This window comes from Sinocyclocheilus grahami, unplaced genomic scaffold, assembly GCF_001515645.1.
Source record: "Sinocyclocheilus grahami isolate Dianchi unplaced genomic scaffold, SAMN03320097.WGS_v1.1 scaffold825.1, whole genome shotgun sequence".
Taxonomy (NCBI): Eukaryota; Metazoa; Chordata; class Actinopteri; order Cypriniformes; family Cyprinidae; genus Sinocyclocheilus; species Sinocyclocheilus grahami.
Genome location: NW_015506004.1, coordinates 337,580 through 353,942, shown reverse-complemented (window position 1 = coordinate 353,942; position 16,363 = coordinate 337,580).

The following is a 16,363-nucleotide window of genomic DNA, read 5'->3' as shown; positions in this document are numbered from 1 at the left end:
AGAGAGAGAGAGAGAGAGAGAGAGAGAGAGAGGGACTCTTACAGGAACAAGCATAATGGCGACCAGCTGCCTTTAGACTCAATATAAGGATCTATATAACAGAATACACACAGGAGAGATGTACATACATACGTGTGTGTGTGTCCCTTTAGTACACTCACACACACACACACACACACACACATAAATGTCCAGCACTCTGTCAGCAAATTAAACCTTTAATGTAAATTGAGTTTACAATAAATCTACCAGCGGCAGAAAAGATGGATGAAAATTAAAATTGCTCTCTTGGCAATAGTTACTGACATTTGCATATACATAATTTATTCTGCTGGAGAGAGTGAAAGAGAGAAGGAGAAAGAAAAGAGGAAGAGACCAGTTGAGAATCACACGAGTCTCATTACTAGAGGAAGAAAACGAGAGACAAACACACGATTCAACATCCATCAGCACTGCGCACGACACACACACACACACACACACACACACGTATTCACGTCTATGTGATGTATATATTTGACTGCTACAATAAACTGAGAATCTTTTTACCAATAATAAATCAATCTGATGGAACTCGATACAGATGAGTGCAGCTCTACACTGCATCTGAACACAACAATCAAACACACACACACACACACACACACACACGCACACACACGCGCACACACACACACACACACACAGGTTTGTTTTTGTGAAAAGTGGGGACTCTCCATAGGCGTAATGGTTTTTATACTGTACAGACCGTATATTCTATTGTCCTACACCAACCCTACCCCTAAACCTACCCCTCACAGGAGACTTTCTGCTATTTCAGATTTTCAATACACTCCATTCTGTGTGATTTATAAGCGTTTTGAAAAGTGGGGACATGGGGTAATGTCCTGAAAAGTCACCTTCTCCTTGTAATACCTGTCATACCTTTGTCATTATACACATTTATGTCCTCATTTGTCACAAAAATGCGCGCGCACACACACACAAACACACACAGCTCTCTAAATAATGACACAGATATCTATTGTTGCTGTTATATACAGCTAGTTAAATACTGCAACCAAACCCACACACTAAATCTAATAGAAAAATGTCAGCATTTTTGCATTTTTCATTGTGTGTCCATTGTCTCAGCTCGTCTGTTTGCGCTGGTCTGTTCATCACTGACTGCTATCTTCTGACCCCAGATCAGCACTAGACTCGTCCGCATGGCCTCAAATCCACCATAAAAGCTTTCAGAGATGCAGAGAAACGCATCAAGGTCAGAAGCGTCGCCCTGGACTGGTTTTCAAAAAGATCCCGGTAATGACTTCCGAATGGATTCAGATTAATACAGAACAGTTATAGAAATCGGATTTCCCCTGCTGTGAGAGAAAGGATGTCAGGACGACAGCTGTCTCTCTCTCGCTCTCTCTCCAGAACAAACATTCCAGATGAATCCGAGGATGTTCATATGTGATTCATGTGATTCCAGCACGTTCAGCACACACACACACACACACACACAGCACACACACACAATGTCTCTCAGAGGGTCTTAAGATGATCAACTGTCTGTCTGTTCTGTGAACTGTCTCTTATTTTACAAATCTGTATTATTCATGAGCTAATTAGCAGGTTTGGGTTGTTTGGGGGGGTTTCAGGAGGGTCATTTTTAAATTGGCGTGGCAAACGAGACGCAGAAACTGTAAAAATCCTTTTTTAAATAAAATGTATTGCTATGTATTTAAATTTTGTATGATTTTCTATCTTCAGCAAAATGGAAGCTTTAGGATATTCTGATTTTTAATTAATTTTTATCAAATACTGGTGCTTATGCTAATAAGCACTCATGCTAACTACTTATTTCCCCCCAATGGAGAGAGAAACACCACAGAGAAATCAGCACAAATCCAGACTTTTTTAAACATGGGATCTGCCATCATGATAGGCTATGCTTATCAAAATTTAGATACAAATACATAAAATCAGTTATCAGCGTAATTTTGCAGAATATATAAAAATTAAGATTGAACACACCACTCACCCTTAGATCAACCATCACCTACAGTGACCTTTACACACGAGAAGTAGCTCAAATACAATTCCTGCTTTCTTAAAGGGGCGACATCCATGCTTGTATCGCCACAGACGTGAGTTGGTGGACACGGATCTGTCAAAATATCATATGGATATTTTTAAACAATTAAATTGCACGCGCTAAAATCTATATTCACAATATAACTACTTTATTCATGTTAAAAATGCTGTATTGTTGCAATCACATCCCAGGACACCTCTTTGATGTATGATGGAAACATGCAGATTTTGCTACACATAAAACCTCTCAAACTATATTAAATATGTATTTTAAAACAAAATTGTCTCTTTTAACAGTGCACAAATTGTTTTCACCCAACAGAATACAAATATGCAAACATTTTATTATTTATTTGTATTTTATGTTCATTTCAACTGTAAGAGGTACAAGACTTGCCATCGCAGGAGAGAGAGCACAGGTTTTAAATGGAGGGTGAGACTGTCCATCTGTCTGTGTGTGTGTGTGTGTGTGTGTGTGTGTGTGTCTGTCATGTGAATCCAGAGCACTGATGCTTGTGAAGGTCAGTGAGGATTACTGAAACACACTCTCTGAGCGCTGTGTGTGTGAATGTTGATTATAAGCTGAACAGTGACTGACTGACTGACAGATGGACAGCCTGTGTTTCTCCTGCAGCTCACGAGGAACCGTCGTAGCACCAGAACCAATCTGAACGAGCCATGTTCCTGTGCTGTCCAGCCTAAAGCACCAATAAAGGTGCAAAACATGGCAAATTATTTGTGTGAACAATTCATTCCCTTGTATTTGGATTTATTTTTGGCTTTTGTACCAGCATCTGCTTTTACAGCACAGCCTCACAGCACCATCCAAACAGGAGCATCATGACTGTCAGACACAAACCTACTCAACATGACGGCCCTGAACTTTACATAACAGCCTCTGAATCAATCAATGCTTTCAGTCTGAATGAAATAACAGGTTGTTTTTTTTTACAGGGAAAATGTTTGATGCTCTATTGAATCTGTAAGTTAATGAACTCTCACCTGAATGAAGGGGAACAAATCTCTGGATGAGCAGATTCAAAAGATTTGTTTTGAGAATTGACCACTTAGATGTGCAATGATATATTTTAGGTCGTGTCGAGCGTCTCACACACACACACACGAACACACACTGGCATCAAACACACACTCCATGCTCTCTTTGCTCTGGCACAGCTGCAAAATCATACAGCAAAGCACATATCGATCAATCCTAATGGAGGAGGTAAACTCTCAGATTAAAGGTTGTCGCAGGCCTTTATAAATCCTGCCGAAACACGACTGTCCCACAGGCCCTATTTAGTGCTAAACGCTAACAGAGATTCACACACGTTTCCCTCATCATACCTCACGTCTTCATAAAGCATTTGGGATGAATTCAGAGGCTCCGTCAAACGCACATGTCATCTTGAGACTTTCTTCTTTTCATCAGAATTAATCTGCCTGGTGGTGTTTCCTTTCAGATAATTAACTGACATTTTCATCTTGGTTTTAAATGGCATGTTCATTAACTGATTTCTGGCACCCGAGGGAAAGTCTGACGTTGGTTCCTATGAATTAAAGCTCATAAATGAAACAATAATGTTCAGCTAATGATTGTGCATCGGCCACCTGTCTGTCTCTACCTCCGTCCGTCTGTCCATCCATCTTTTTATCTGTTTATCAGGTGTAAATGCAGGTGCTCACGCTCCCATTTCTAAGAAAACAGGAACAGTAAATTCGCATAAAACATTGCAGGAGAGAGATTAACTGTCGACACGGTTGAAGTGCAACGAACAGCAATAAATAAGAGAAAATCAAATGGACTCGATCGTATTCCTCACTGGATGAATGATCCCTGTCCAGGACCCAATATCAGGAGTGCCGTCTCGCTGTCAGGGATGCTTTATCTTCCTGTCACTTCTGCAGATATATTTTAAAGAGGATTGCCATATTTTCTTCTTCCCTTCTCTCTCTTTATAGCCTGGACTTCTATTTCGGCTCTAAACGCTCTTCTATTCTCAACGGCAGGAGGCTGAAATCTCCTCCATTTTTCAGGGAAAAATTTAGCTGCAAAAGCAGCATTAGGTTTGAAGAATAATCCGCTCTGAGTCACATGAGCTTGCGTTTAAAGAACTTAAAAGCCTTCTCGGACTAAATAACATATTTAAGGAAATAAATGTGCATGCCCACATAATCAGTCAGGACCTACTGTCTGATGGCGCACTGGTCGGATTATATGAGGAGTGGTTTTCATCCCTGTTATAGTCTGCCAACATCGCACATGTTTTATGACATCTGATGCAGATCATCAGAGACTCCAGGAGCTGAAATGAGTGTCAGATAAAGAGACGCTCATAATGTACAGTGTTGAGCTTCAGGAACCATGTTAAGAGGCACTGCTCTATATGAATATAAACCAAAGACACAAAGCGCATGTGCACTGAAGCACACCGCCACCTACTGGAGACTCGGAGAAAACATCTTCAATGTATTTGAAAATCTAAAATGTATTTATTTTGCATTTGAAATAAGTTAGATGCTACCAAGACCGTTGAAAGATTCCAAACTAGCTCATAGTGCTGGTCTAGCTGGTGGAGCATCAGGCAGCAAGGGTTAGCCTAGGAAGTCATGCTGGTTAAAAACACCAGCAGGTTGAGCAGCTCTGAAACGGCTGCGGATTTGTGTTGCTCTGCTCTGAGTAACCATGACGACACACACCAGCAGCCGTCTGATAAACAAACACGCACACCTCTGAACTGCCTCAATCTTTCCCAATCAGCACTCCAACACACATCAGCAGCAGGTCTACACCGAATCAAGCCGCTCCATCACTCGTGTCAAGTGTGTCATGACGTGACGCTCCAGAGGATTCCTGTCAGACAGCCTTCACCTCCCTCTCCTCCTCATCCTCCTCTCCTGCTTGTTTTTAAAGCAAAAGCTCAGAAACGGGGACACGGATCTCCAGGGGTGACGCTGCTTATATAATGTTATAAAAAATTCACACATCACATGTCCTTATTACAGCCTCAAAAACACATGAGAAATATCAGAGAGAGAGAGATGAGAGGGAAGGAAGGAAGAGTTGCTTCAATCTGTGCAAAACAACAAGAAAATGAAGCGCCTGCAAATCTCAGCTCTGCATTTTCATTTCCGTCCTGAATGTCACAAGCCACCGTCCTTTATTACTTCTGCAGGAGATTCTTCCATTCCCTCATGACAAGAACCACAACAATCAAAGCCAAAAATACATTTACAGTCATAATATGAATGGAGGATTAAATATGACTTGTAACGGAAATGTGTCATTCCTGATGAAGAGAAGACCCCATGAAAACCTGTGAGAAAACAGTAAGAGCACCATGAAAACTCAATGAGAACTCTGTAAGAACCTCATGAGCACTCCATGAGAACCCCGTGACAACTTAATGAGAATTTCATAAGAACTCTGTGAGAACCCCGTGAGACCCCTAACAAGAGCGAGCCTCCAGCAGACGTAGGCCTGAATGAATGAAGGGTATCTGCAGACAGAGCAGAGCAGAGCGTGCCAGTATCTCCTGGTCTTTCTGCTGGGTTCTCAAACACAGACAGTCTTTGTCTGCGAGGATCCAGTGCGCATCAGCCAGGCATCTGTGAGAGCCGGAGGAACGCCGGGAATGCTTTCACATCCGGCCTCAGACTTTACATCAGCCAGGCCCACATCACAGCCACGAGAGCTTTCATATGTTACAGAGGACAGAGAAGCGAGACGGTGCAAGTCAGCCGCGGTTCTGCCATGTGCTTTTCTCTGGGGTTGAAAGGAAGAAAAAGACAGACTCGGTGTCACTGCCGCGATCCAGACCAGCTTTTGTCCTCCTCAAACACTCTGATGTTCTCCACCTTCATGTTCGACTGAAGACGTGGATGTTTGAAAGCCGTCTGGCTTTGGGCCGACAGATCTGTGAATCAAAATCTAGATCAGAGAAGAAAAACGAATGTCTTCATGTCCCTACAAATAAATCCACAGGTTAAGACGCACAATGCTCATTTCTCCATCGTCAACAGCTCCAGTCCCAGAGGGGCATTTGATCTCGTAGCGTGAGCCTGTAGCAAACCAATTTACTCCACATCACACGCAACCCAAAAAAAGAGCCAGAGAAGCACATTTCCCCGCAAAACGCCACCGAAAGAATATTTAACATTCTGCCTTTCATACGGGAAAACACTGGAAAACATTTGCCTGGCCTTTTGTATTTTAACTTCACTTAATATCAGACACCAAAGCAAATTGAATAATAAAGTCATTTATATTCCATTCAGAGTGAGGGAAAGGCGATTTATTCAGCGCTGAATGGATGTGGGAGACGGAAAGAAAGTGACCTTCACAAAACCGCTGTTCTGCTCTCAAAGCTGCAGTTACATGCAGACGGAGTCATTCGGCATCTCTAACGATCCCCTGGGTGATCGTTCACAGCACCTCTATGAATTATTGAAACAGCCGACAGGCAGACAGAGTGAGAGAGACACTTCGACATCTGATATTCCCGATTTAGCCCTCGCGGACACACACACAAACACACAAACCCACAAAACACTCGACATCATGGCACACTTTTGAGAGATGCTTGAAAATACTGGATCCAAACATCAGGTCACACGTGACAGAACCTCCACTGCTTGTTTAATCAGACCGACTGAAGCCAGTGGAAAATCAACACACTCACTGGGCGAATCACAGACACATGTATGCATGAAAGTTAAATATATGCATTTGCATCATATGGGATGACCCAAAAGGCAAGGCAAGTTTATTTATATAGCACATTTCATACACAATGGTAATTCAAAGTGCTTTACATAAAAGTAAAATAATCATAAAAAATAATCACAACAATAAAAAAAGGAATTTAAAATCTTTTTAAATGATTTACAAATGGATTTAAAATGAATTTAAAACAGTTAAAAATAGGAAATGATTATATATAAAATACAGTGCAATCAGTTCGGTCGTAGCACAGTAAATCTGAGTTTTGTTGCATTAGATACAAAACATCAAACCAAGAATAAATCAAGCGATTTAAAAACTTTATTTAAAATGAATTTAAAACAGTTAAAAATAGGAAATGATTATATATAAAATACAGTGCAATCAGTTCGGTCGTAGCACAGTAAATCTGAGTTTTGTTGCATTAGATACAAAACATCAAACCAAGTGGTATCTGCTCTCAAATGATGCCAGAGCTGTTCTCAAACCTAACCCTAACTTTAACCAGCTGCTCTTTATTACAGGTGTGGAGGATCACACTTACTATCTACATGATCCAAACACTGATGATCGGAAAGGGTCCAGAACTTTTTATCTTCATTTTTAACAATATATTTAGTATACTGTATTTCATTTTCTGAACTTAATTTTCTCAAGTGTTTTGACAAAATAGTGTACTCGTGCTGTAATTTGCCACTTGTTTTATTTTGATTTATATTGTGCAAAGACGTAAACATTTTTTTATATTTCTTAAGTGTACAAATACTTTGTGCAACAAACACAATATCCTGAAGTCGTTCAATGACTACCCAGAAATCACATTTATGTCTCCAAGAAAAATCACTTTGTCTGATAAACATCTTTGTAAAAACATCTGATCAAAGTCAGTTTTACATTAATTCTAAATTATAAACAGCTTAAAGACATTTTCTAAATGTCTATTTAACATCTGTCAGGAAATGTCTCAGACTCTTTGCAAATGTTTTCCAGATGAAGACGTGTCTGTATGAGCACTAGCACTAGTGATGCTCCACCTAACAAACAGCAGGAACGCGTCTTCAGAGCGATCAGACGCTCAGGCTCGTCATTATCACACATGCGGTTCAACTGTCAGTCCACATCTGAGTATTTTAACTGGATGAGATGCTGTTGGCACGGTTTAGCACATTAGCTTTAACGGCTTTCATGTGTGAACAGAAAGAGCTGCTAGCGTTTGCATTGACTGGAATATTCCTCCGAGTGTTGGGACGACACTGAGCTGTGCGGACAGAAACTGGGTCACTTACAGTCACAATGTTTCAGCACAGCACAGAAGCACTCGAGCGTTTGGGCTCAGTGTCGCTTGCTATCTCATCTTTAATAAGCTTCTCGCGGCTTTTCCCTTCCCTACAGGACCAGCGTGTTCCTCCCGAGGAGAAGGCAGATCCTTTCACAGCGCTTTTGTGTGTGGATGAGCCTCTCATCATCACCTAAATGACGTCTGAATCTCTGACCCGAATCAGCCGCTCGAGGGTCCCGACGTCGAACACGCCTCAATACGAGCAGAACAGATGAGAATAAAGTCCCGAAGCCCTGGAGCTTTCGCCACGCTGCAGGTGAAGATCCTCTTGAACGTTTCTGGAGGCTCATTTCATCCTGATGAAGCATCAGAATCCAGGGAATCAATGAGCAATTTATGTGATTTTCTTTCCAGAAACCTGAAAACAGAACTAAAAGGAAAGAAACTCAAAGGCCACGTACACACCCTGATAGCACACGCACATCTATCTGACGTCTGCAAGACTGTTTTTTTAGAGTGTTTGCTCATCTGCAATACATCTACAAGACGTTTCCTATCAGATGTCAAATAGACGTTTAGAAGATGTCTTTCAGATGTTTATGATGTAAAACTGACATCTCAGAGACGTCTATCAGATGTTTGCAAACAGCAGATGCTTTCCAGATGAAGCGATCTTTAACAGACCTCTTGCAGACGTACCTGTGCTCTCTGGGGTCAGTTTTGTGCATGGAACAGAACTCACACTGAAACTGTGATGATTGACACCACTGTAACCATAGCAACGTGCTGGCATCTCTCGCATTTGTATCTGCGGTTTTTAACTAAAGTAATATTACAGCGAGCAAAGACTCGCCATGTTCGGTGCTTTTCTCTAAACCGCCGTGGTATTTTGTTTATGTTTGGAAGGCTGCTTTCAGAGCGCGTTCTAGAAGGGTTGCCATGTCCATTATTAAGCGTCTTTTGGCTTGTTGTTTGGGCTCGGCTCATAAAGCCATTCAGTTAAAGGAGTTAATGAAGTAAGCAGGTGCAGGTCATGATATTTTGGTATGTAGCTTATTTTCAAAATAATGCGTTTGGGATTTGAGTTTATTATGGGCTTGTTCTTATTCAAAAAACCCAAGTGTATTCAATCAGTTTTCAATTTAGTTTACTGAAATACATCCAATCATAATGTTTCTCCACATGAGGGGATAAACAGACATAATTAGTCCAAGTAAATATTAATGTTGTGATTATGTATGTCATCATTAAGCTTTGTGTGACTGTGTTGAATTTCAATTCAGTAAATTTGTCTTTTGGCCAATTCGATTCACATTCACACTTCTGAGGCCAATAATCCTCATTTCTGAATTCTGCACAAGCCTGGTGCGTATAAAAACACAACAGGACTAATAACACTAATGTCAGATGGGAGAGCAAAAGCAGTTCCTGTCAGGTGGCTTTAGCATCACATCATCGATCTGACATGACAAAGCACTCGCACAAGCACGCCCCCAGGGACTCGCTTCAGAGAGCTGTCCTCTCGCGTCTCCATCCGCGCTCAGATCTCCATGCATCATTGATGAGGCCCGTCTGACCGCGAGCCTTAAGATTAGAAGATGTCTTTCAGATGTTTATGATGTAAAACTGACATCTCAGAGACGTCTATCAGATGTTTGCAAACAGCAGATGCTTTCCAGATGAAGCGATCTTTAACAGACCTCTTGCAGACGTACCTGTGCTCTCTGGGGTCAGTTTTGTGTATGGAACAGAACTCACACTGAAACGGTGATGATTGACACCACTGTAACCATAGCAACGTGCTGGCATCTCTCGCATTTGTATCTGCGGTTTTTAACTAAAGTAATATTACAGCGAGCAAAGACTCGCCATGTTCGGTGCTTTTCTCTAAACCGCCGTGGTATTTTGTTTATGTTTGGAAGGCTGCTTTCAGAGCGCGTTCTAGAAGGGTTGCCATGTCCATTATTAAGCGTCTTTTGGCTTGTTGTTTGGGCTCGGCTCATAAAGCCATTCAGTTAAAGGAGTTAATGAAGTAAGCAGGTGCAGGTCATGATATTTTGGTATGTAGCTTATTTTCAAAATAATGCGTTTGGGATTTGAGTTTATTATGGGCTTGTTCTTATTCAAAAAACCCAAGTGTATTCAATCAGTTTTCAATTTAGTTTACTGAAATACATCTAATCATAATGTTTCTCCACATGAGGGGATAAACAGACATAATTAGTCCAAGTAAATATTAATGTTGTGATTATGTATGTCATCATTAAGCTTTGTGTGACTGTGTTGAATTTCAATTCAGTAAATTTGTCTTTCGGCCAATTCGATTCACATTCACACTTCTGAGGCCAATAATCCTCATTTCTGAATTCTGCACAAGCCTGGTGCGTATAAAAACACAACAGGACTAATAACACTAATGTCAGATGGGAGAGCAAAAGCAGTTCCTGTCAGGTGGCTTTAGCATCACATCATCGATCTGACATGACAAAGCACTCGCACAAGCACGACCCCAGGGACTCGCTTCAGAGAGCTGTCCTCTCGCGTCTCCATCCGCGCTCAGATCTCCATGCATCATTGATGAGGCCCGTCTGACCGCGAGCCTTAAGACCAAACCGCTCGTCACACACACGTCCCGAGAGCTTCACACGCTGAGAGAGCGTTTGTGCGGATGGCCACAGACCGAGAGCAGCTTCACCTTCACTGCTGCCCGCAGGACTGGTTTCTGCATTTCTCTCAATTTAGGGAATAACTTGAATGGAACACACAATACATCAGTATGTTCTCTTAATGTACATGTCTTGTATTAGCAACACTTTCAAGTAAACACACTTACATTCTTTTTTTATTAATTTTACAAGAAAGTAGCTTAGGGCTTGAATATTTCTGCTCACCAACACTAGAATATGGAAATAACTGTTACTGAACCTTCTGATCACACTGCAAAACAGTGTTTCCTCAGTATTTCTGTCTTGTTTTCCAGCGCAAATGTCTAAAGATTCTTAAATCAACATACTTTTATTTGAGAAGCAAAATGACAAAAATAAGAAGTCTTGTTTTTATGAGAAACTGACCTAAATAAAGTGAGTTTATGATTAAAAGAACAAATATCTGCCAATGGAATCAGAAAAATCGACTTAATTCAAAAAGAAAACAAGTTTTCGTTTACAACTGACGGATAATTGTTCTCGTTTTAATCATAAACTCACTTTGTTTTGATAAATTTCTCAGAAAACAAGACTTCATATGTTCATTCTGCATCTCCAGTTAATGTCTATTGATTTAAGGTTGTTTAGATATTTCACCTGGAAAACGAGACAGAAATACTGATATTCATGACTTTTAGACGTTCTGCTCAGATTTCAGACCTTTGTAGGGTGAATTAAGACTTTTTTTTCTTAATGTACATGTCTTGTATTAGCAACACTTTCAAGTAAACACACTTACATTCTTTTTTTATTAATTTTACAAGAAAGTAGCTTAGGGCTTGAATATTTCTGCTCACCAACACTAGAATATGGAAATAACTGTTACTGAACCTTCTGATCACACTGCAAAACAGTGTTTCCTCAGTATTTCTGTCTTGTTTTCCAGCGCAAATGTCTAAAGATTCTTAAATCAACATACTTTTATTTGAGAAGCAAAATGACAAAAATAAGAAGTCTTGTTTTTATGAGAAACTGACCTAAATAAAGTGAGTTTATGATTAAAAGAACAAATATCTGCCAATGGAATCAGAAAAATCGACTTAATTCAAAAAGAAAACAAGTTTTCGTTTACAACTGACGGATAATTGTTCTCGTTTTAATCATAAACTCACTTTGTTTTGATAAATTTCTCAGAAAACAAGACTTCATATGTTCATTCTGCATCTCCAGTTAATGTCTCTTGATTTAAGGTTGTTTAGATATTTCACCTGGAAAACGAGACAGAAATACTGATATTCATGACTTTTAGACGTTCTGCTCAGATTTCAGACCTTTGTAGGGTGAATTAAGACTTTTTTAAAGACCTGCAGAAACCCTGCACAGAGAACCTGACAGAGTCTCCAGAGCTAAACGCCGCCACCGCGTCTCACATCTCCTCATCGTCTCCGATCTGCTCGCTGAGACACCGAGCTCATCTTCTCAGGGACGTTATCAGAGTCCAGCTCGTCTTATCGGCCTGCGGTCAGTAATTAGCAGAACTCACAGCGCCGCTATCGGCTGCTCGAGCGCCGGAGTTCACGTCTGTCTCGAGAGAGACCGATTGCACACACACACTCATCTCTCACACACACACACACACACACTCGACTGGTTAATCTCCCTCGACACGCACACACAAACACAAACAACAAAACAATAGACGAGTCTCTAGGAAACTTCCATCACAGCAGCAGAATCAAATCTGCGTAACTGAACCAGAGCCTGTAATTCACTGCAGGATTGTGGGTAATGAGCACAGTTTCAATCTTTCCTTTCATAATCGTTTACTATAACATGCAGGCGAGATTTAGTGAATTCATCTACAGAGATGAACAGACCGAGGCTCATGCGCTAGTAAAGTCCCGTCGCACAACTTCTGTTAAACATAAACGACAGAAAGACACTGAAAATAAGCTGGAAAAGAATTCAGTTTTCATTCTGATTGCAGGTTTATGCACATACTTTTCGTGCATAAATGATCTACTGAATGAATCAGCAGCAAGGCCAGGAATTCATCTTCCAACTATTAAAAAAACACCCTGTTGTTAATATAACTATGATGACTAGTTATTGACCCTTAACTACCGCTGCAGATAAATGTTACGCTGGTTCCAGCACAGATTCAGAGAAACACTCAATCAGATCTGACAGGAACATGGAAACTTCCCCGTCGTCTGATCTGTAACTCACATCATCCTAATTCTCTCTCTGACGGGTTTCCTTGGAAACTGGCTGCCATTTAACTGATGAGATCTGGTGATTGTTCTCACACACACACACACACACACACACACACTCAATGGTCACTTAATTAGAGAGGATGTTTCATTGTAGTTTGTCCCTCGCAAGAGATCATTAATGAAGATCTCAGACAGTGTATGAATGTGTGTGTGTGTGTGTGAGAGAGAGAGAGAGAGTGTGTGGTTGTGAGTGTGTGAGAGTGTGCGTGCGTGTGTGTGTGTGTGAGAGTGTGCATGCGTGTGTGTGTGTGTGTATGGTTGTGTGTGTGTGAGAGCGTGCGTGCGTGTGTGTGTGTGTGTGTGTGTGAGAGAGAGAGAGAGTGTGTGGTTGTGAGTGTGTGAGAGTGTGCGTGCGTGTGTGTGTGTGTGAGAGTGTGCATGCGTGTGTGTGTGTGTGTATGGTTGTGTGTGTGTGAGAGCGTGCGTGCGTGTGTGTGTGTGTGTGTGTGAGAGAGTGTGCGTGCATGTATGTGTGTGAGAGTGTGTGTGCGTGTGTGTGTGTGAGAGAGAGTGTGTGGTTGTGTGTGTGTGAGAGTGTGTGTGTGTGTGTGTGTGTGTGAGAGTGTGTGGTTGTGTGTGTGTGTGTGTGTGTGTGTGTGAGAGTGTGCATGCGTGTGTGTGTGTGTGTGTGTGTGTGTGTGTGAGAGAGCATGAGCATCTGGCTGATGTTTGTTGACGTCGGTCTGAGACAGAAACACGCTGTAATCCTCCTCCTCTCGCTCAGATCAAAGGAAATCGTCCTAAATGCTTTAGTGAGCTAATCTATCCCGCCAAATGCAGCATGCAGATGCGTCTGGAGCATCATAATCTCACGGCCCACAAAAGGACGCTCACACACACGCCAATCAATGCAGCGCCACACAAACACACACAATCCTGCGGCTTCACCTGACAGATCTCTCTCTGCAGGAAACGCATCACGCCGCACAGGAAGTCCTTCTCTGTGTCTGAAACACAGGTAAGGTGGAAACACCAGCAGCTCTGTGTCACGAAAACATCACTAACACAATTCAACTCTTACAATAGACCTATTTGTTCTCCATATGAATGTCATAAGAATGAGGATTAATTGTTTAAGAATTGTCCAATGATAAACTCATACTGATCATATCCTCATCTACTCCAGTCATAAGTAATCTGTCACAAACACTGCAGATGATGTGAACTCACATTGAGACAATACAGCTGTAAACATACAGATGCATTACACAACCGCTCTTCATCAGCTTCATTTTAGCCGTGTTTCTGCACATCTTTTATTTGTCAACAGGAAGCAGATGCAGTATGTGATCGCTGATGATAAATGAGCCGTGAGGAGGCTGACTGTAAAACCAAGCGCTCGTGGGGAAGGTCTGAATGATAGAAATGTTTAGACCTTTAATAATCACTCACTGGAGATACAGAAGGTCGTGATCGCGATCAGGGTGAGAATGCCTTTCAAATGTCCTCAATTTGTATTGAATTTTTATTACACTTGAACAAACAGGATGCAGATTTAAAATGAAATCAAATTCAAAGAAATTCATTGAACTGCAAAAAGAAAAGCTTGTCAAAGCAAACTTCGAATAATGTCCTGTGTGAAAGTGTAAAAACCGCTTCTTGAAGGCTTTATAGGCCTACTGAAGATAGATTTACAGTGCAGGAACACGATCACAGCTAAAATATAACACAAAACCTCACACACAAACGCATTTACTTTAAAGGGATACTCAACGCTGGTTTATGAATATTCTGCCATCACTTACAGGATATCTTGAAGAGCACTGGGAAAACAACCACACTGAACCGCACTGATCTGCATTTGTGTTCCACAGAATAACTCACACAGGTTTGATACCCAAGGAGGACGAGTAAATGATGGCAGAGTGATCATCTGTGGGTGAACTGTGAACACGTCGTACTCAAACATTACATGTCTGGAGACGCTAACCCTAACCGCTCATTTGACCAGCAACTTTGTCCTGTATGGTGAGAGAAAATACTGTAAATGTCAAAATCCCATCCTCGTGTGAATCTGATTGTCCAAACAGAGCGACAGAGACTCGTCAGTCGAATCCAGCAGATAAAGCTAAACGTGATGCGCGTCAGAGACGGTCAAACTCACATTTACATGCTTCAGTGCAGCTAGAACACAAACGGTCCTCCTGCACACGAGATCAGCACTGACTCATCTGCGCGTACGGCGTGACGGATGATTTAAGGCTGACTGTAAAACCAAGCGCTCGTGGGGAAGGTCTGAATGATAGAAATGTTTAGACCTTTAATAATCACTCACTGGAGATACAGAAGGTCGTGATCGCGATCAGGGTGAGAATGCCTTTCAAATGTCCTCAATTTGTATTGAATTTTTATTACACTTGAACAAACAGGATGCAGATTTAAAATGAAATCAAATTCAAAGAAATTCATTGAACTGCAAAAAGAAAAGCTTGTCAAAGCAAACTTCGAATAATGTCCTGTGTGAAAGTGTAAAAACCGCTTCTTGAAGGCTTTATAGGCCTACTGAAGATAGATTTACAGTGCAGGAACACGATCACAGCTAAAATATAACACAAAACCTCACACACAAATGCATTTACTTTAAAGGGATACTCAACGCTGGTTTATGAATATTCTGCCATCACTTACAGGATATCTTGAAGAGCACTGGGAAAACAACCACACTGAACCGCACTGATCTGCATTTGTGTTCCACAGAATAACTCACACAGGTTTGATACCCAAGGAGGACGAGTAAATGATGGCAGAGTGATCATCTGTGGGTGAACTGTGAACACGTCGTACTCAAACATTACATGTCTGGAGACGCTAACCCTAACCGCTCATTTGACCAGCAACTTTGTCCTGTATGGTGAGAGAAAATACTGTAAATGTCAAAATCCCATCCTCGTGTGAATCTGATTGTCCAAACAGAGCGACAGAGACTCGTCAGTCGAATCCAGCAGATAAAGCTAAACGTGATGCGCGTCAGAGACGGTCAAACTCACATTTACATGCTTCAGTGCAGCTAGAACACAAACGGTCCTCCTGCACACGAGATCAGCACTGACTCATCTGCGCGTACGGCGTGACGGATGATTTACAATCAGTTAAAAGAGCAGCACGGATTAGAAAGAGTCACACGAAAGACATGAGATGAAGCAGACGCGAGGAGGAGGAGGACACTCACGAGAACGCCAGACACATCTGAACGTGACACGCAGAATTCATCGACCTGCAGGTCCTGAGCGTTTGAAACAGCAGGGAATCATGGGAAACTGAGCAGCGTATTAAACATTCAGCACACAGGAGAGAGAAAAATCCAGTAGGATAAATCTGACAGACATCGGGAGCGAGCCGTCAGCAGAAATCACTGCGG